The sequence below is a fragment of the Daktulosphaira vitifoliae genome, unplaced genomic scaffold (genome assembly GCF_025091365.1).
Source record: "Daktulosphaira vitifoliae isolate Bord-2020 unplaced genomic scaffold, ASM2509136v1 Scaffold_1, whole genome shotgun sequence".
Taxonomy (NCBI): Eukaryota; Metazoa; Arthropoda; class Insecta; order Hemiptera; family Phylloxeridae; genus Daktulosphaira; species Daktulosphaira vitifoliae.
This window is the reverse complement of record NW_026099572.1, coordinates 61,401,634-61,424,687: the sequence shown is the minus strand read 5'-3', so window position 1 is coordinate 61,424,687 and position 23,054 is coordinate 61,401,634.

The following is a 23,054-nucleotide window of genomic DNA, read 5'->3' as shown; positions in this document are numbered from 1 at the left end:
AAAAAAAAAAAAAAAAAAAAAACCAGAAAGTATTGTAGATATTTTTTTCTTGATAACGGCCGTCAAGTAAATATATAATTGTGTTGTCGGTGAAAACCAAAGGTAACGATCAAAATGCAATGTTACAAAGGTTGCTTTTGTTACACCGCTGTTGTTCTGTCACATTATAAAATATGTATGCATGTAAAGTGGAGTATTTATGCGTTTCACAATGAACCTTCCACACAACTTGCCCGAAATTGTTCAGGAAAAATACGGTTTGTGATGTATAAATGGGCACTTCTATAAAAGACGTTAATGAGAAATTGTAATCCGCAGCAACACATTTAAAACAAACGCATCTGACTAAGAGCGAAGAACAAGAGGGAATATTGCTCACAACACCAACGAACAAGATTGTTCAACATTTTATGGTTTGGCAACAATATAGTAAATGCTTAATACTCCGAGAATAGAAAGTTTTGTTACGGAGTTATTGTATGATACACCACGTATTTTCATTTCGCTACAAATGATTGAATAAGGATGCAACAGCTGAAGTACCATTTAATGCAAAATTAAGTCGAAGAGAGGTTTTAGTCGACATGTACAATACTGAATACATGAATCACAACAAAGATATTCATTTTCAAAAGCATCCCTTTGTTATGAAAAACATGAATGTGAAGTAAAAATATCTCTAACTTTATTCCAGTTTGTGAGATGTTGTAATCGATTTTATTTTATTAAGTTGAGCAATTTCATGAAAATTTCATAAGCCGTTTTTTGTTTTTGTAAGACACGTGCCCTAAGTTATTTGAGGCTAAAGGCTCAAAATTTAGCAGTTTTAAATCTTAATGGTTATTGCTGCGCCCGTTATCTTAATGTTATTTTTATTTTTTTGGTTTGTTGCTATTTTGTAGCGGAATAGTAGTCCATCTATAGAATAAGTCTTAAACGCGAGCCATTCGATTTACGTTAAAATAATAGAGGTGTCAATTTTATTTTATTTTATAGTAACACACATAATTAACTATTTCGTAAAATAGAAAATTATGTAATAGAAAATATTGATCGATAAAAACTTTTGAATCATTATTTTACAAACCTGACACATATATTTCTTAGTCTAATAACATTTATTGCATACATAATATCTCTATAAAACTAATTAGAAACGTAAATGATTACCAAGAACTTAATATAAGGAAGTCAGTAGAAATGTTTAAAAATAACACCAATTTAATTATTTGGGATCCTGACCCATTGGAAAATGTATTATTAAACTTGTCTAAACTGGCAAATGTGATAATATTACTCAATGATAACGTCACTAGGTTATAAGGTCAGTAGGGGTATATAAGAGTGTTTTTTGGGTCAGGTGTCAGTGTGTGTTTAACGTTCATAATGCTGACATTGTTCCTAAAATACGTATTAGTGGTTTTTGTGGCTTTTTGAGTTAAATATATTTAATATAATTAGAATTTTAAATAATATTGGCCACAAGTGATCAATTTTTAATATATATACATAATATGTAATTAACAATAGCCCCCCAAAAAATTCATAAAAATATAAATATTTTGAGAGAAATTGAGTGGCTAACGTTAATAGAATCACTCTGTTTTATGAAATATGCCAACTACAACTACTGGTTATTATATTTTAGTACACCGCAATAAAATGGGTCGATGCGTAACCTTGTCACATTTACAATGATCTTTTTAAGTACGATCAATTTACAAGTATATTATTTTTTTGATTTTATATGTAATAAACTATAATGATATTTTTGTTAATAAGTGAGCGTTCCAATTTAATTATAATATTCCCACTGAAATGCAAAATAGTCATTCATTATTATGTACTGGTATCCGTGTTATTTATATCATGGCAGTAATGTTCATAAAAGTTAACGGTTAATGAAAAAAATATTTCTTCATTTAATTATTTTTTGTAGAATTTTACGATTATAATTTTTTTTTTTTTACACTAACAGATTGAGAGGTAAAAAATATTAAAAATGTATTATTGAACAATCGTTAATAAATAAAATTTGATTACCGATGACTTCATATTTTTTTAATTGGTTTATACTAACATTAAAAAACTTTTTAAAAAAAAATTGATCGTTTTGATTGTATTGTTTCAAATGTTTTTAATTAAACATTTGAAAATTTGGATGTATATTGATTATATCTTTTTATAAATGTTTACCAATATTAAGATGCTTTAATTCGAAGACCACCTTATAATCAAATACCAAAAAGATTTTAATTAATTATGTGTTGAATAACAACTATAGAGACGACTATTTTTTGAAAGCTTATACATTTGAAATGTGACTTGATTAATTAATGAACGTTTGTAAGAAAATTAACATTAATTATTTCGATCGTTATATAATATTTCTAAATTAATTACTAATGGATTTTATGTTTTTGTTTTACGTAATTACTGAGTGCTGTTATAGAGAAACTTGATATTTTTGTTTCTTTTGAGAACCATTAATTCGTCGTGGGTTTTTTTTTTAATTATACTCTTTATTATTGGAATATTTATTTCAAGTATATTAATAATTTTTTTTAAAATAGGCTTAAAAATATTTTTAAATAACTTTTAAATTTTGGAAAACTGTAATAATTTATCTCAGCTCGGTATTACTTAGCATTACTTGGTAATGGTCAGTCGGTTTCCAAGTTTTGATTATAAATAGCCAAGTTTAATTTTGTTGCGCACTGTACATTTCTGAATAGAAATCTGCATGTTCTTTTGTGGTGGTCTTCGTCCTAATGCTTTGAAGTTCAATGTTTATTATACGCTTTCATTACGGCCGATTTATTTGCGGTTGAGATTCTGATGTTGGCAACGTGATGACTTGTTTGGTTTTACCATTGTAAATATTAGTGACAAACTGGTAGCGATATCATGAAAATCTGATTACTTCGGTTTTTGGTGTTGTTAGAACTAATATCACCACGATTTTACTTCTACGGAGTAAATATTTAAGGGTTTTACGTTTAAAGTTATTTTCGATTGGGAAATCATGTCTAATGGCTTTTTGTGTGACTAACTTCGAAAGGAAACGTGGGACAATAATTAATGAAATTTGTGGAATTTACGGTATAGTTGTCCGTGTTTGGGTTGGGATCCGAGATAATGTGATCTTACACAGGCCAGCGAATGTGAATATTTTTTAAATAAACTAAACTGTCCGTTGCCCTTAAAGTTTCCTCAATAAATTTTACTGATTGATGAAATATTTTCAAATACATGACAACATCGCGAATATTTTATCGGACCTTCAGGCATCAAGTTTGGTACGCTATTGTGTAAAACACTTCATGCTTTATTTATTTTTTTAACTTTGCAGAATGTCCATATGTTAACAGCTAGAAATTATACTAAAACAAATATTTTTTTGTACGTCGGGTGTTGAAGAGAAAAATTGCACACGCCGCGCTATTCAACGGCCTGGAATGTAATTATTATTTAATTTTATTAAAAATCACTGGTTTGCAAGTGATAATACTCTTCCATCTGTTTTCACCGTTAACGGTTATTTTAATTCTGCGCAACGTAACGAAAATCATACTATAATGATACAAAGTATCATTCATTTCTCGTTGTCTTTTTCGCATCTCTTTCATTTTGTCTATTGTTTAAGGATCTTTCTCAAACGCTTTAATTGCGTTTAATTAATGAGTTCAATATCAATCACTGAAGATTGTGTTGGTACAATAGTAAGCATTCTTAAGGTTTTGTCGGAGAATTAAACGTGTCATACAAAGTCTGGGCATAGAAAATCAAACGTTAGAAATACATTTGTGTCCTACACTTCCTTATTGTCATTTTCTTATAGACAAACAATATGTAAATATCTTTGAATTTTAATTTATTTATTCGACAACGAGTATTATTGTGTGTAATTAACTAGCTGTTATTATCGTGATGGTCTGTTGATGTTGGATTTCTATAATCTTGTGATGAGTCGTATGTAGAATTTCATATTAATATTTAAATAAGTTTATATCGTTTTTAGTAATATTATAATTGATATAATAATAAAACATCATTAAAATTACTAAAAATTTTATTGATCAGAATTGTGTTGGTCCGAGTCTAAAAAATTTTTTATTAATTAACAATAATGAGTGCTTATTTATCATAAGTAACCAATGTATTTTAATATCAACTAAAAATATGAACATATTAATGTACATTATGTTATCTTTTTAAGTTGAATGATTTTAGTTACCTGTTAAGAATAATAATGTGTCATTATTCAGCATCAGAGTGTATATTAGTGGATACGTAATATCATTTATTGTTACTTCCACTATTATCTTTAAAAAATACAGGTTAATTAAATGATAACTCACACAAATATTTCTATAGAAATGTTTACTTGGATGGAAATTGATTCTATTGTGATATAAAATAATAGTAACAGGTTTATTTATAGCTTCATTTAGATTTAAGAAAATTTGTCATTAAATACAAAAAAAAAATAAAATTGACAATCAATAAAATTAAATGTAACTATTGTTTTTCAGTAAAATACAAAATTTATTAATGCTGGAGTTTAAAATTATAAGCAATCCTTTTTAAAAAATCTAATAGATTCAACGTAACCTTGAAATTCGATCCGGCGTTTCTTTATATTTCTATAGGTTTTCATTTATTTTATCAGTCCATACGATCAATATCAATATATGCGTATTTTCAATATAATTTCTGAAGGGTATTAAAATTTCGTCGTTTTGAATATTATATTCAGAGTCCATTAAAACACCAAACAAATTTTCAACGTGACAGACTCATAAACAAGTCTTAACTCTGCCATGATGCGAATGTTCAATGAGAATTTGTTTTCCTAAATATATTTTTGTTACAAGTCGGCAAGTTGAATGTGTCTGCATATAGTTTAAGATAAATGAAAAAAAAAAACCATAAGTCTCTATTTTTCAAAAGTTTTTGAAATCGCGTTGATGGCATCTTTTTCGAAATCGATCATAATAGTTGTTGGACGTAAATTTGATCTTAATTTGTTTAAAGCTTCGAAAAAACACAGGTATACATTATCGGTTTTATTCGGAAGTAATGAAAATATCGAAAGACATTACTATAATTAATTGTGTGAACGTTGTACACCTGGTTAAACAAGTTGAATGATTAATTCTAAGTTTTTGCAAGTCAAAAATATTAAAATTGCTGTTGGTCTACTGTCAAATAATAAAAACAGTTTACCATCACTAGTTTTCATGTAATTGTACGAAACGATCAATTCCAGAAAAGACTGTGGATTTGGTGAGGCAGCTTGTTTTACCCTTTAGACACGGCACACTGTTCGCTATAACAGTGAGATCGCTGGTATTTGTTCAAACGCAGATCTAAAAAAATAGTTAAAAAGAGTTATCTTATATTGTCTTATATTAATACTGACTCCATTTTTTTTATTAGTTAATTTTACTTGGTTTAAATTAAATTTTATAAGGTATCTTAAGTTTAAGCCCCCATGATATTGTTAACTTAAATTTTTTAGTAGCCAACAAGTAAAGAATTCTTTAACTAGTTAAAATATTTATTTTTATAAAATTGAACTTCGGTGGTGAATTGACTAGATATCCAAGTTTATATCTGATAAGTATTCTAGAATTACATTCAGAAAATGATTGACGATCTACAACTAAAAAGAGTGATAAACACAAAGAACATAGATTTTTAAATTACTATGCTACTGATACGCGTGATATTAGTTTTAATAACTTAAAGGTTCTTTACAAACTTCTGTGTTTAATATTTGTTTTTAAGTAATTAAAAACAAAATAATACATTATGTATGATAAAACGAATCATAATTTTTTACATATATTAAAAGAGAAAAATAAGTTACACGGTTAAGTGAAATTAGTATAAATTATTTGAGCACTTACTAGTTACTACATTAAAACTTTTAACAACAAGATAAACGAAAACAAAACTCTTCTCGTAACGATTTAAAAAATAAAAACATTCCAGTCTCAGCAATTTTTTACAAAACAACTATTTAATGTGTGTAAGTTTTACTCTTACTTACGAGGGATATTTTAATGATAAAACTTTCTTTTGTTAGCTGAAAATAATAATAAGAAAAACTTCGAGTTTTAAGCTTTATTATATTAATGATTTTTAATTTTTTTGAAGCGAAATAACAAAGTTCGTCGTACCAAATGAGGACTAATCTTATAAGTCAGCATAATATTATTGTTACCCCAAAAATTTTTTGTTTGTAATTTATTGCCTTTCTGGGTTACAATAATAAAATTATGTGATGGAAGATAGTTGTTATTATGGATAAGTATAATACGTAAGTAAAAGTATACTTTTGTCTATAAATATTTAAATTTGAAACTACTTCCTGCTTTGAGTTTTATTAATAAAACTTTTATGTCAAAAGCAGAATTTCAAACCAACCTTAAAAATTGATTTCAAAATAGATACCTCTGTAAATATCAAAAAACGACTGAATAAATGTGTACAATTGCAAAGTTAAGGGTCCTTTAAAAATAAATATTTTCAATTTTCTTTTACAAAAATGATTTTAATGGATCACTCAGTTTATATGTATATATTAAATATGTAAAAATAATGAAGTTAAATTTTTAGGTACAAGAGTGACCTTTCAGTATCTTACATGAACGAGTTTAACAGAGGATATGATCATATCAAACATATACAAATCAAACAATTGAATACAGTAAAAACAAAAAAAATAACATCACCCAGCCACGAGACATTTGCACCGCTGCGTGATATTTCAATCCACCGAATGCCCCAAAACAAATCCTCCTCAACAGATGTTGTCGATCGAGACCTTCCGTTGTACACTCGCATTATTCCGTTAATAATCACATGTGTCGCGATTACTTCTTAGGTGACAATTCGCACTAAGTTTTTGAAAAAAAAAAAAAAGAGAAACACCACCGGTTGGAATACCACCTCCAAGTATAATGTGGGTATTCAATGCAATAGACAATTGAATATTTTGGCCTAAGCAGGCCGACACAAAACCACTAAAAATTACACCAGTTCACTGGTAACGAGTCATCAAATCCAACGGCACAAGTCAACCACCGTACACGAACGTACTGTAAAGTTGTCGATAGTGTCGGACACAACTAACTTGAGTGTCGTAGGTCAATCAGAGAGGGAGTGGGTTATGATAAGCAACGTGGAGCATTTACCGGGCTGCACACATACTTTTTGAACAGCATCATTTACAATAAGTTCATGGTAAAAACAATTTTTTTTTTTTTTATTCGATTTATATTTTTAACTTGCATTTCAAAAAAATTATGAAGTGTATTGCATTTTTTCCAATCAATTGAATTTTGGATGTTTTCTTGTTATTAAATGTGTTACTGTTGTCAATAAAATGATGAAATATATTAAGCCGATGAATATGGCTGCATTATCACATTGCGTTCATGGAATAAATGATAACGTTGCAGCATTAACTGAAATGCTTTCCTTTTGGAAGACCTCGTTTATGAAGTGACACGGTAAATTCGTTCTTTAGTACCTCACTTGCGACGTAAGAAGTAGGTTTATTATTATTATATCATTTCCCGTCCTTTTGGTGCGTCGTTCATAAGCCAATAATCCTGTTAAAAAGTATTCAGTGTTGACGATGTCGGTGTCGTGGAATGAAATATATAGATAGCGAATCCCCGTGTTATGACTGTCAAGACTCACTCCTTTCATTTTCTTCCGCGGCGTTTTAAGTATAAAACGGCAATGAAGACATTCGAAAGGGGTAGGCGGAGATGTGTATATTTGTGGAGGGTGATATTGACGGCTGCAATGTCATTAGAAAAGAAGATCGTCTAATCGTGATCACCGGTTGCTGAAGCGTTTAATGGAATACTCGTGTTCGTATTATGCTTACCACTTAGTTTGTATGATAGTGTTACACTAATAAGCTTAAAGATAAAAGTCCTCCATTAGAGTATGAAGTACAAACAATATTTATACACGGAAATCATTATATTTTTGTGTTTTAAAACTTTGGCACCTTAAACAGTTTTAATAGTCAGTTGAAGTTGATATTATCGATATTAAATATAACTACCGTTTTTTAATATCTCGAGCGATTGCTTCAGATTGCGATTTCTTTTTCCGTAAAACCTTCACTGCAACTTTAAAATACTGTCCGTTAAATGTTTTCGAAATTTTTAAGGAATTGAAATTCTGTGGTTTAGATTTGGCAAATTTATTATCGGATTATGTAACGAATATTTCCCGAGCACAAAGCAATCGTACTGTTGTAATGACTGTTTTTAACAATGATCTCTGATGTACTATAAACTGAATTTCTTAATAAGAACTTAATCAGTATTTCCTCATAATTAAGTGAATCTAGTTTATTATACATGGAAATTACTATGATAAGGCCGTAAATACAAATTAAGAACTTTGAGAACTAAGCCGTTGATGACGAAAATAGGTTCATTACCTTAGCAAATTTAATATTGTTAATGTAAACGAAGAATTAGTTTAATCATTGTTATAAAACTAATAAGACGCTTTAAAATGTTAACACAGATGAACATAAATACATTGCTGCAAACAGTAGAAATTTAAATTAGTATTACAGAAAAGAGAAAGGACAGTTAAAATATAGATTTGTAGATAAGTAGATAAAAAAAAAAAAATTAAATTTTGAGTAAAAATATAAAAATGTGCTCAAAAACCTTATGATTTTTGTTATTTGATACGTTCAAATTATTAACCAGCCGAATAGAATAATTGAGAGTTCGAATTAAACGATATTTTGCGAGTTTTGTTTTCTTGTATAAATATAGGGTAGTAAATTTTAGACATGGTCAAATGTAAAAAAATTAATTGAAAACACGTTAACCTAATAAATAATATATAATATTTTTTTACTATTTTTAAAAGAAGTATTTAAAATATTTTTAAATATGAAATATTTAAATTTGTCTTTTTTTGTTATTGCTGTTATAACAATTTCATTTAAAACTAATCAAGAGTATGGTATATGTGTTACAGCAATTTATTACTTATTAAGTATTAATGGAATTTTATCAAGAGCCATTCTATTGAAGTAAATTTGGATTTCGAGGTTAAACTTCATTAGTCAATCGAAGAATTCGATTACTCAGAGCGTTGAAGGAAACGAATATTTTCATGTTTCCGGAATTGAGTTTGTACGGAAATGCGATTCTGTTTTATTTTATATTTTACACCAACTTTTCTCGTATAACATTGCTCTGTCGTGTAGCTTTTGAATAATTTTATCCAAACAATATAAGGAATAGTAAACTAGCACAGGGCTCACAGGCCGTTAGCGAAAACTAGATACATGCTTGTCGTGCCCTTTGACTTAGTTATCCGCCAGTATTATGCATTATGCATACTCCTTGATTGTGTTTTGTAGGCTTTTCAAATATAATATTAAGGTGGTTATAATAACCACCTTACCAAAAATAGATGAACCACGATTAATTAGATGCTCTGGAAAATTAAATTAATAGTTATGTCAAATGATAATTTATCGTTTGAAGAGAGAACATCAAATTTGTCTTATAATAATATTCATAATAAATTTAATAACTATACATTTATATTGAAATGAGTGACAAAAACCACAATAAAGTGCTTGAATTTACTAAATGAAAATTTCATGTTGGTTGAACAATCTAAAAAATATGTATTATACATTAGTTTCTCTTAAATTTTTGTTGAAAGAACCAAATTTTTTTAATAATGCTGTTTAACCTACTTATAATTTTCATTTAGTCAATTTCAATTGAAAGAAAAATTTTAGGCATGTAATTTTGCAAGTTGTGTAATATATACATATGAGATTATTGTATTAATTATACAGTTACTATATAGTGTACACTATTAAGTGATGTTTCAATAAATATTTAAGATTTTAATAACTACATTATCGTTTTTTGATTATTATAGCAGTTAAACAACTACATTTTAATCATTAATTTAAAATCAATGTTTAGTGTTACGCTTATTTTAAATTGGTTCTAATAGGTATTCAATAACATAAAGAGTAACGTCCATCTGTCAGATAGATCATTCAGTGAAAAATTGTACGAAAACAATAAAAATAATGTCTATTAGATATTGTAGATTGAAGTAATCCAAAAAGTAATTCTGAGAAATATTTAGAAGAATTGTAGTTCATTATACGTATATTGTTTGAATAATGATATGTCATTTTGCGTAACGTCTCTATGTTGACAAATGTATATTTAGAAAAAAACTTACCAAAATGGCATTCCCAAAAGACACAGTAGATCTAAAATGTTTTACCGTTGATTCGTCGTGTTGTTATTTCAAGTAAATGATGAATAGTGTTTGGTTTCTTGATTTTTTTTATATACTTATAATTATAAAGGATTTTTATATCAATACAAGGCAGGATCTTTATAAGAAATTATAGTTTTAAAATATTTTTTTGTTTCATTTAGAAATGCACAAAAAACTTAGATATTTTATTAATGATTTATTTACGTTATGATTGAAATAAAGTAGATAAATAATTGTTTAAGGCGCAAGCAATACTTCATATCTTATTTTCCATTAATTTTCAGAAGAAGTAAAACAAAAATAGTTTACTCAAAATTAATAGTTATTCTCGAAATACGTATCCGCGAGTTTAGCTTCGATGCGAAGCTGAGAAGATATTAATTTTACTATGATGTGTTTTTTATTATTTTTTCGTGTCTGTTGCCACTTTTACTCAGTTTTCGCTGGACCGATTTTGATGAACAATACGCCAAAAGATCACAAATCGTATCTAGTTGAAGACATTATCTCTAAAAATTGAAAAAAATTCCCTCGTTCCCTGTAAATGGGGGAAATCCTCCAAAAAAATACAAATTTAAAAATCGCTAATTTTTTACATTTTTCAATTTTTTTTTACTTCAAACTGTGATAAGTTTTTTAAAAATGACCAAATAAATATAATTTTATTTTTATAAATACCTTAGGTATAAAAATATGCTATTTTTGTGAAAAAATTCTTGATATTATATTTTACATTTTTTTTACATTATGTTGCAATAGCTTTTTAAAAAATGCATGAACAATTCTATTCTTTAATGATAAATACTTTATATATACTTCTTTCATTCTACATACTTTTTTTTTAAATCGGACTATTTCCCTTTATAGAGGAGGGGTTAAAATTTTTAAAAATGCGTATAGAAAGTAGAACATTTTTACTTAAAACTGCCATAACTTTTTTACTAAGAACCAAATCAATATAATTTTTTTTATAGATGCATGATGTCTTTACTTATCATTTGGTATATTTTTTTTATTTATCTGACCCTTTACCTGCATACAGGGGAGATTTAAAATTAATTAAAATTAAGTTTTGAAAATGTTCCGGAAAGACTGACTCTTTTTATATACCTTAAATTAAAGCTTATGTAATATATTTTATTTTGAAAAAAAAAATTTGACCTCTGGATTTGTCTTCATGGTGAAAAAAACTATCGTATAAATAACTTACCGTGTTAAAATTCTGGGTTTTGTATAATAAAAATTGATCACTTGTAGTTAATTAATTAAGTAAAATTAAAACTATATTAAAAATATTATTAATTTAAAAAACTAAAAAATATTAAACTCAAAGCCACAAAAAATTAATGAAAAGTCGCGGATACGTATTTCGGAAACAATGTTACCATTATCAACGTTAAATACATGGGCCATTACAAAAAACATTCTGTGTTTTGTATTTTATTTTTTTTTAAATACCTGACAAGGGGAGTACACTGCATTTCATAAATATTATATAAATCAAATTGATATACTATAAAAAGTTAAACCTATTTAAAATTTTTTATTTTCTTTAAGTCAATAAAATTTACTTTGAAATTGGAACTAGATTGCCATTTTTTTCAGTCGACGGAGCAACGTACGGATGACGGTCAGTAACACTTGTGTCTTACGCGCTTGAGGTACAATTTTTATTAAAAGTAAAGAAATATAAAACTACTTTATTATTTTTTTATATCTCCGTAAAAATTATAATATTGAATTATTTAATATAAATTTCATATTAAATTTAATTACTATAATTATTATTTATTCTTATATACTAATTATAAATCAAATAAATAATCGGGATAAAATTAAGGGAATAAGAGTTGTTGTTGTTTTTGAAATAATCTATCAATTTCTTAAAATTAAACAATACCTACAGATTTGCATTGAAGCGTTTCTTATGATAGTGATTTTAATCACTGTCAGATATTATCTATACTTAGCCCAAATATGCCACGTCTATACTGTGCCGCAATCCCAGTGTGCTACTGTTTTTTTATAAAAACTCATATTTTTATACAAATATGAGTAAATGTAAATGTATTTCAAAGTTATATTTTATAAAAAAGTAGGTTAATGATTTTGTTATAATAGGTTTTGACTAGAAGTTTTAAAGGTGGATTTAGCAATAGTTGATGCTTTATATTTTATGTGCATTAAAATTAAAATTATCAAAAATTTCAACACACAAAATATCATTGAAATTCTCTATATTTTTCTATTTTAGCATTTAAAGTAAATTTATCATTTTTTATAGAATGCTAATTAAAAATTAGTAATTATTGAATTTTGTTTAAAATTTAAATATTTATCGTAATTTTAAAAACATGGTATTTCATTAGTTAATAAAAGAATCAATGTAAAAAAGACTTCTGTTTTACTTGTCATTTGACAAAATTAGCTATCAACATTTAAAATAGTACAAATAAATTATGTCGTCTTTGTTCGGCATGAAAACGGACTGTTGTTTATTTAAGTAAATAGTGTTAGTGTTGCGGCAGCTTTATGATTGGGACTTTAATGAACGGACAATTAACTTCCTTTAACGTTGTATTTAACCCTTTTCTCTATTACACTGACAAACGACGTAGCACAACTAACTGTTGGATTTTGTAAAGACGTTGAATTAAAATATAGTTTATTTTATTCTGACTACTTTCGACTGTTTGACCACGAACATCATCTTACATGGACAATTGCACTTTGAAAACAGTTAAATCAAGGCAATAAAATCACGACCAAATTAACACGTTAAATGCTACTTGTTTCATAATGATCTTTAAATTCGTTGTCCTCGCAAGGCTATTATGTGTAAATTTTATTTATATTATTTCTATACACAAACGAATAATTAATTGTGATTTAATAATTTATATTATATTTTTAGCAATATACTATGAAGAAAAATAGGCAGATTTAATCGTCATTTCAGGAATTATTTAACAAAAATAATAATATCATTACACGTGGAATAAATACATTTTTTTTTAAATTACATAAACTGCTATGTATAATAAAATTGTTATAATATAATGTCTTTTTTTTAAATGTACGTTACAAAATTTAAAAAAATATATATTCCCTTTTCCTCCCCTTTAAAATAGTATTAACTTAAAATAAGAATATGACATGTTGTTAACAGCTTTTGAATCAGTATTTTAAAAGATATTAGGATTTTTATACTAAGGCGATAGTAGTAAAGTGGGTTTGTTTATCTTTGTGTATTTTGAACTGCACTACTCTTCGTGCCATAATATGAAGAGCTAATATCTATTCAAATATTGGTTAAATAGTTGTTATCGACAAGTTATTATTTTCTTATTTTCAGTTGAGAGAAAGAGAATTATTTTTTTTTTTTACTAGTGATATAGTTATTTTTAATTATTAATCAAAAAAATAAGTTCATCCCTTGTATATTATAACAGTAACAATTATTATACTAACAAGCACATACCTAATTAACTATTTTTTTATTAAATAATAATCTAACTAAGTCTATGACAGGCCGATAAAAACTTTTTGACCTTGTTACATTCTTGACCAGTATATTGGATATTATTAACAATTTTATAATTTGACAGGAAGAGTAGAGTACAGAAATGCGTAATGATAAAAAATTAATAACTTCCAAAATACTGATTCCAAAGTTGTTTCCGATCGGTCATTTTTTTAGTTAGATTATTTTCTTATATTTAATTTACTGAAATATGTATGCTTGCATTAAGAACAATAAAGACATTACCCTTATAAGGAATAAGGGATAAATGGAAAAAGTACTTAATAATTAATAAATAATTAAATTAAACAAATTAAAAAATAAAACTTTTTTAATTGATATCATTATAAGAAAATTTAATTGACAACAATTTATCAATCACTCTGTATATACGTAAATCAGCAATAATTTTTTTCTAGTAATAATTTAAAAAAATAACATTAAATCATTGGACTAATGTATGTACTAATTATAATAATATGCAGTGGTTTATTTACATAAATATTACTTGAGTATTTTGAATGAACATTATATTTTAATAAAACACGAATTAATATTCACATTTTAGTGAACAAAATGGAGCACATTGAATATTAAACAACAAATAATAAAATTATGTTAATAAATGCAAAATCTGTACAGGACTAAGAATCTATAATAACGGAGTCGACAAATTGGTACACAAAATAATTGTAAATGTTGAAGGCAAGTTATCCATCAATTTAAACATTTTATTTTAAATTTCATGACGATAGGTAATATATTATTCTTGATAGCTTATTAGCCACTAACTAAATGAAAAATCAATGGAGTTTTACAAATTATTTTAGTAACATTGTAGTATACAATCCAATTCATCTTTTTGAAAACTTTTAGTTGATATTATTTTTTTTTCATCTAAAAATAAACAAAAATGATACACATTATATACAGTATGATCAATTTTTACTGTTTCAGGCTCAAAAAATTAAAATTCTACGCTGATTACAAAAAAAAATATATATATAAACTAAATGTGCCTAACATTTGAAAAATTTAATTATAGTTATTTTCTAATACCTCAATAATGACTTTTACTAAATTATTTACCATTATTATAGCTTTGATGCGAAGCTGAGAAGGTATTAATTTTACTATGATGTGTTTCTTTTTCGTGTCTTTTGCCATTTTTTCTCAGCTCTCACTGAACCGATTTCTTTCAATGATACGTCAAAAGATCACAAATCGTATCTAGTTGAAGACATTGCTCTTTAAAATTGAAAAAATTTCCCTCGTTCCCTGTAAATTACGATTTTTAAAATCGGTAAATTTTGACATTTTTTTCACTTTGTTCAATCTTTAAGTTTAAATTTTAGATTATGTTACGTACTATAAATTAAAAAAAAAAAATTGTTTGACGACCTATCTTCTTTAAGTAAATGGCTGCCGTAGTTAAAAAACATGCTATTTTTTGTTCAAATTTTTTTTTTGTTAATTTTAAAATACTTTATAAGAGTTTGCCATAGTAATGAGTTCACAAAATAAATATAAAATTTACATGAATCTAACTTACATTATATATAAATTTATACTTATTTTGATTATTTTGCCCCTTCAAAGTTAAGAAAAGTTTTTTTAAATTTTTGAAAACTTGAAAATTTGTATGAAAAGTAGAACTTTTTTGAAAATGTTCCGGAAATACTACGTCTTTTAAATATACGTGAAAATAAAGCTTATTTTATGTACTAGAAGTTCAAAATTTGTACTGACGACCTATTTTCTATGTGCAAATGGCAATCGAAGTAGAACAAAAAATAGGAGTTAATTTTGCTTTTGGAATTATCTATCAATTTCTCAAAATTAAACAATACCTACAGATTTGCATTGAAGCGTTTTTTATGATAGTGTTTTTAATAACTGTCAGATATCATCTATACTTGTCCCAACTATGTCACGTCCATACTGTGCCTCGACCCCTCTGTGCTACCGTTTTTGATTACTATTACACCTGAAATATATTTAAATGTACAATATTTTTAAAATATTGATCAATCGTTGTTATAAAATAGACGTTAAAAATAAATAAAAAATTTAAAAAGTTTTTAAAAAAAAAGATGCGTTAAAAGTTCATTTATTTACAGAAATAATATTTCGAAGCGCTAAAAACACAGTAACATCCTCCCCAAAAACTCATTTGCCAGTTAACTGTAACTTCCGTGTTGCGGTTCTAATTTCCGCATTCAAGAAACATTTTCTAAGGATTTGGATAGTAACATTCTCTTATTTTCTCGTTCAACCTAATTTATATGTTTTTGTTAAAATCAGTCTAATGTTGATTAATATTGAATAAACCAAGAAATTGTATTAATTTTAAATTTATTATTTATTACATTTGTATGATCATCAAAAATGACATTGAAGGTTTTATGTCTATGAAGAGTTAAGTAATCAAAATAAAATGATCACAATAATTTCGGTCAAAATTTGTTTTATTGAAGATTCAAAAAAAGACATTTGATGGTATGATATAATGATAAATCATTGTAGTATTGTACTTATGTAAACTTTCTGTAAATCCAATGGAACTTACAATAAAATGTGATTGCAAAATGTAAAAAAAAATGAAGTTAACCAAGTATAAGGTACACAATGTCACTATCGGGTTCACAAACTTTTTCGATTTCTAAAGAATAATGTTTTTTAATATTGAAATCAACAATTTTTTAAATGGATCCTTTTATTATCTGCTTCTCATAATTTAATTTCACAGATCTTGCTTTATTATGAGTAAAAAAATTCTTTACCGTGACAGACTTTAAAGCTTTAGGCTAGTTTGTACAGAATTTATATATTGATTAATTTTTTAAGTGTGGTATCAAACATGTATTTAATACTTTAAAATTTATTGAACGTAAATTAAAAACTTAGCAATACTGATGCTGTTCAATATTCAAACATTATTATTTTAACATAGAAATTAAGAAGAAGTAAGATAAAGTATATAGAGTACGAGTTTGACAAAGGAGAATACGTGGTAGGTGAAATGAGAAGACTAGTGACAATAGACGAGGACGTGATTAGAGAGGTGAAAAGTTTTAAGTATTTAGGGTCAGTTGTGCAAAAGAACGATGGTATTGACGAGGATGTAAGACACAGAATTAAGTGCGGGTGATTGAAATGGAAAGAAGCATGAAAATGCTTAGATGGATGAGTGTAGTGACTAGAGAAGATAGGATAAGCATATAAAAGGTAGTAAAGGTTTAGCGTCAATCGTGGATAAGATGAGAGAAAATAGACTTAGACGTTTTGGTCATGTTATGAGGTGAGAAGAATCGGAAGCCGTAAGAACAGTTGTAGCAATTAATGTTCAAGGAAGAAGAGGTAGAGGAAGACCAAGAAAGAGATGGATAGATGCTATTGAATGCGATATGAGGACAGCTGATGTGAGCATAGAGAATGTGGGAGATTGTGTCAAATGAAAGTTTAGGATAAGGGTGGCCGATCCCAAGTAGTTGGGATTAAGGCAAGGAAGAAGAAGTAGATTACTTTAATATAAAAAAGATTTAAAATTTTTAAAAATAGATTTGGAATGAACTTATTGAAAAGATTTTTAATAAAATCAAATTACTAGGTAAAAGTTAATATTTAATTTATGTGAAAGAAATCAAAGAATACAACAGTATTTAGAAATCTAAGCTTAACTAGAGCTACTGAATTTAATTATACATTAATAATATTCAGTACTACTTGCAAAGTACTTTAATTGATAAGAAACATATTTATAGCAATATAATCTTTTATATTTTTTATTTTTAAATAAACGTGATAACAAGTCTTATTGATTTGAAAACTGAATTTCCGATTGGAATAGCTTAGTATTTAAAAGTTTAAGTAACGAGTAAAGTGTTTATTCAACTTATAGTCAGAATAAACGCGTATAAGTATATATTTTTAAATGAAAAAAAAACAGAGTTGAATTTCAGCATTATTTTGGTATTGTGATGGTTTTAATTTTGACAGTTTATATTATTTAATAATATAAAATAAATTCATTTTTATTATAAATATACTTGTTTAAATTCACTCTGTGCGTAGATTTAAATATGAAAGGTGTAACATATTAATGAAAATTATTTGTATTACTATGTAAAAATATTTGTAGGCAAGAATTTAATTTAACTTTCCCCTAATTCTATTCTTCTTGCACTTAATATTTTGTGTATTCAATATAAGTTGCAATATTGTTAAAGTATTTTTAATTCAATATTTTTTTAAAATTAACTTGTATAAACAAGTTTTATATATACATTCGACTGCATTTTTATTTAATTAAATTTTTTTACTGTTTTTAAGATATTCTAACCTTAACGGTTTTAATAAAAATTTGACACCGTATAATTTTTTTGTGATAGTTAATAGAAATCGTTGAGTTCTATTGATATAAATTAACGTACTTAGCCTATCTATAGAAATAATTATTTTTACAGATACATTAAATATGGTAATGTGATTAAAAATAGAATTTTTTTTCGGTGTAAATTACATTGTATTGATATAAGATTCAAAACAAAAACACTATTTCTGGAAAATACATTTTCGTCATTAATGAGTTCTTATTCTAAAAATATAAAATATTTAATATTTATTTTTAATTTAAGATAACACTGAATAATAAAATGGATATTAAATAAAAAAGATATTTTTAGATAAAAAAAGAAGGTTAATTAAGGTTTTTAATTAAAATAAAATTTGAAAAAAATAATTTTTGTAATAATAATTTAGTACCACTGGATTTAGGTTAGAAAAGTATTATTTAAATCCATCTACTTTAGTTATAATATAATTTTATTTAAAAATAATCATTACGTGTAAAGTGTGTTAGGACTATAAACAGACTAATTGTTTTAGTAGTTATTTGTCTTTGTGAAATATTGCTTGTTTTTACTCTCAATACATATTGAAAACTATAAGCAGTGATAGGTTTTGACCATGACGGCTGCAAAATTAAAACTTCGATGACTTTATGAGTTGCGAAGGATAGAAAATACATTGGGTTCCAATAGTTACTGTCTATTGTGTTTGGTACATCATAAATTCCATTTCAAAACGGCTGTCAGAATGGCAAGAAAGAAGTAAAAGACGGTCCATTTTCTGCTAGTTAGAAAAAAATAAAGAATAAGGTGTTTCTTCTTTATTTTCTTTCTTAGTGTTTCTAACTCCTTGTTTCGTTTACTGTGCACGCTCAAGTGAAAAATCAAATAAATATATAATAAAACCCCCAAGGCTTCTGACAATTTTTTTAGGTTTTTTTATTTTTCTATACCTTCGATTACATCTTTGAGAAAATACTTTCAACTTTCTACGAGTGGTTTATCAATGTTTAATACTATTTTAGATTGTAAAATTTCAATATTTTTCAGATAAGATAAAAATTGTGTAAGTTATCATAATAATAAAAAATATTGATAATTTTCGGACAAATTAATAATTATTTGTTATTTAATGATAAAAAATTGATTGATAATTAAGATTAGCAATTTTTTAAGTGGTATAAAACAATTTTTGAAAATAGAAAAAGTTTAACTTAATTATTATTGGATTAGAATAAATAAAATAGTCTGTAGTAAATGTGTAATTTATAAATGTTTGTAAAAAAAAATTTAATTTTGCAGAAATATAAAAATTCTTTAAGATTTTACATTAAGTCTCAATGTTTTTAAAATATTAAACATTTAATGTTTAATAACTCTAAGTTGACAATATTTACTTCATGAGCATATAATTTTCGGTTTGGTCATTTGAGATTTACCGTGTTTGTCGTCAGGGTAACTAGAGTACTCTAATTTATCTTTAAATTTTGTAACATTGGTTGTCTAGTAATTTTCTCACTTTACCTGAAAACATATTTTCTATGTTCGAATTTATTAATTACTACATATTAAAATTTATACAAAATTATATTTTAACCAAAAAATGTTTATTGAAAACTATATCGAAATTAAATATAATTATTATTTAAAGCTTAAGTATAAGTACCATAATCAGAGCCGTATTTAGTTTTTTGAATAGTCTGTAATATAGTTTATTGTCTTTAAAGCAAAAAGTAAAACATTTTATTTGACATTGTAGTGTTTGATATAATTCTAATATCATGATTTATTGTCATTAGAAAAGGAAGTACATATTTTATTAAACATTTTTAAGAATTGTTGTATTATTAACTTTGTGTAGATTTTGAAAATGAAAAGAAACAAATGTTTTAGTAAATGAGACGGATTGTGTGAACTGTCAGAGTGAGTAGGTTAGGGAGCAGCGTAGGTAATCTCATTTATATGTTGTACAATAAGTCTTTACTGTAACGTATTACTTGATCGATGAATGCGTTTTTATTTTATACGTTTTATCTAGTTTTAATTATATTTTTTAATTATTATGTAATATTTTATATATTTTTATAATTTGATAACTTAGTCCTAATACTGAATTGATCTTTTTATTTATTTTTAATGGCATATGAACGATACAAGAGAATCTGTAATAATAAACTGAAATATATATTTTAAAGAAAACTGTTTTCATAAATATTAGCAAAAATTTAAAATTAGATTTTACTGGTAAGTTAGATGAATTAAGATCTAGATTAACTAGATTCTATAAGGGTATTATTAAAATAGAGAATATAGATAATAATGTAAGTCTAGGGCATTAATTTTGAAAGAATATTCGAATAAAAATATGACAAACACATAAAAAACTTGTGCGATTAAACTTGAATGTATTGATGGAAGTGATAATGTGTGCAAATTTTTCAAACAATATGACAAAGTAGATGAAGTAAATGGTTGCACTTATGCATGTAAAATTTTTGTTCATTTTTCTTGAGAACTTGGAGGAGAAATCCGACTTATGGAAGTGCAGCTTTAAAAGAAGATTTTATAGAGAAATTTTAGCCAATAGGATATGTGACGTTTTTAAAAAATAAACTTGAAAATGGACGATAAAATGACTTGGAGTTAGTAATGAGCTTATAATGGAAGTAGTAAATTTGTGTAGAAAGGTAGTCAAAAATATGTCCGAAGAATAAATTTGTACTTACATTTTGAGGAGCTTTAAAGAGTTTATTTAGCATGCATTTATTTACATGATAATTCTGATTAAAGATGTTCATAGATAATTTAAAAAAATTGAACTTATGAAATTTAGAATAAATAATAGGGGGTTGTCTTTTAGTGATTATACTGACATTAAAAAAAAATAGGTAACTCAATCAGATAAATTATAATCTATAAAAATAAATAACAAAATATATATTTTGGATTTAAAATTTTATTAAACACATACTTTAATAAACATTGTTTACATATTATCATTTGTGGGGAGTAATAATAGGTAATTTTTAACCAAATTTAAAATAATGTTATCAACAGCTTTATTATGGTATGAAGTAAGAGGTATATTAAATCTAAAATGTATTATTAAGAAGTTCCTAGCTTCGTTCCTATAAAAAGAACTCGTTCATTTTGGGAACGAGTTCCTTCCCAACTCTGCACATAACTACTTATAAATTTCTGTTAACAGATTTCATTGTTTGTAACAAAATACAAACAATTACAATACAAACGTTATAAATCAAGAATTATTAATATGTAATTTTAAATTGAATTCAGTGGCGTGGAAACGTAATTTAAAATGTTATCAAAATATTTTTAACAAAAGAGCAGGTACAGGGGTATCATATATTTCTTCTATAGCCAAAAAATAACCACACTGTTTCTAGAAATATTTAATAGATTATAAACATATTATTATTGGGCTGAATTTTTTCAACATTGTAAATAATAATTACCGTGTTTGTAAGTAGTTCCGGGTCTTGTCATAATGCAGCTGTTACCTATTCTCAATTTTATTTCGAAGGGCCCATCAGAAAGTTGAAATGTTGCTAATAAAATATACGTACTATGTCTAATAGCATCGTACTTAATTTCAAATTAAATTACTTTGTATTAAATTTTTATTTTTGAATAATTTTTTTTTCTTACTTGGAAATTACAACCAATAAATTTCTTGGAAACTTCTTCATCGTCTTATTTTGATAGAACATTAAAATAATGTAATGATTTGTAGTTGAAGTAACTTGGCATGGTTACGGTTAATTTAGTGGTTATTGTAACTATATTTGTGTTCATTGACATTTAGCATAATGTTTTCATGGTTAACTGTTTAAACCTAAAATGATCTTCTTGGACATAAATTAATGATTAAAATATGATTCATCTACTAAACAATAGGTAATAAATTATCTAGATAAAATCAATTTTCTGACGTGTTCATCGTGATAAGTGTCTAGTTATGAATTATATGATTTAATGTCTAATAAATGGTAACTCATAGGTAGTTGTGGATTTTCTATTGCCGATTTTGTATTAAACTAGCTTAGAACAATGAAGTTAAGATAGACTTCAGGAGTCTTAACTTATAATTAATCACATCACGTACTCGGCAGTATGCACTCAACTAGTGCAATTAACCGTCAATAATTAGTCCCCGCAAAACCGTATAACAACGATAGCAATATAACTTGCATTACAAGTATTAGTCTCGAGAATGTAATGAGACAGTCGAGTGTAGCTTATACGTGGGCGTGTTTTTCCAGTTTAATCTCCATTATAAAGTAGGGAAATATATGCGTATTAATCGTACCTACACAGTACATGCAATATTGAAATTATTATTATCTCTCGCGTTACTCTTTTATTTACATTTAGACTCGTGTACACGTAATTCTCTGTCACAGCACATTCTGCTGCTGCTCTCCCCTTTCATATATATCGACTTGGTCCCATTTCACCACTAAATAAGCGTACGTGGTACGATTATCGGTAGTTTATATATAATGTTCTTATCAAACAAAATATGTGTGTGGCGTTTGGGTAAGAAGCCACAGGTGGTGAAGTGAAGAAAGTAAAAGGGCAGCTTTCCATTGTTAATTATTACAATTAGCTCTAAAGCTACTCAACATATTTAATTTTGGTATGGAGAATTATTTTTACTAAGATAGGACGCATACTTTTGTACTATTTATACATTATGTTAAATTTAAAATAGTATTTTTAGTAAAATGAAATTATTTTGTTACGCGAAATGCTTTTAACGATGATTAAAAGTATCTAGGAGATTTATAAATATTTTCGAATCGAATTATTATAATGTTTAAAAGTACTCTACCGTTTTGTTACAA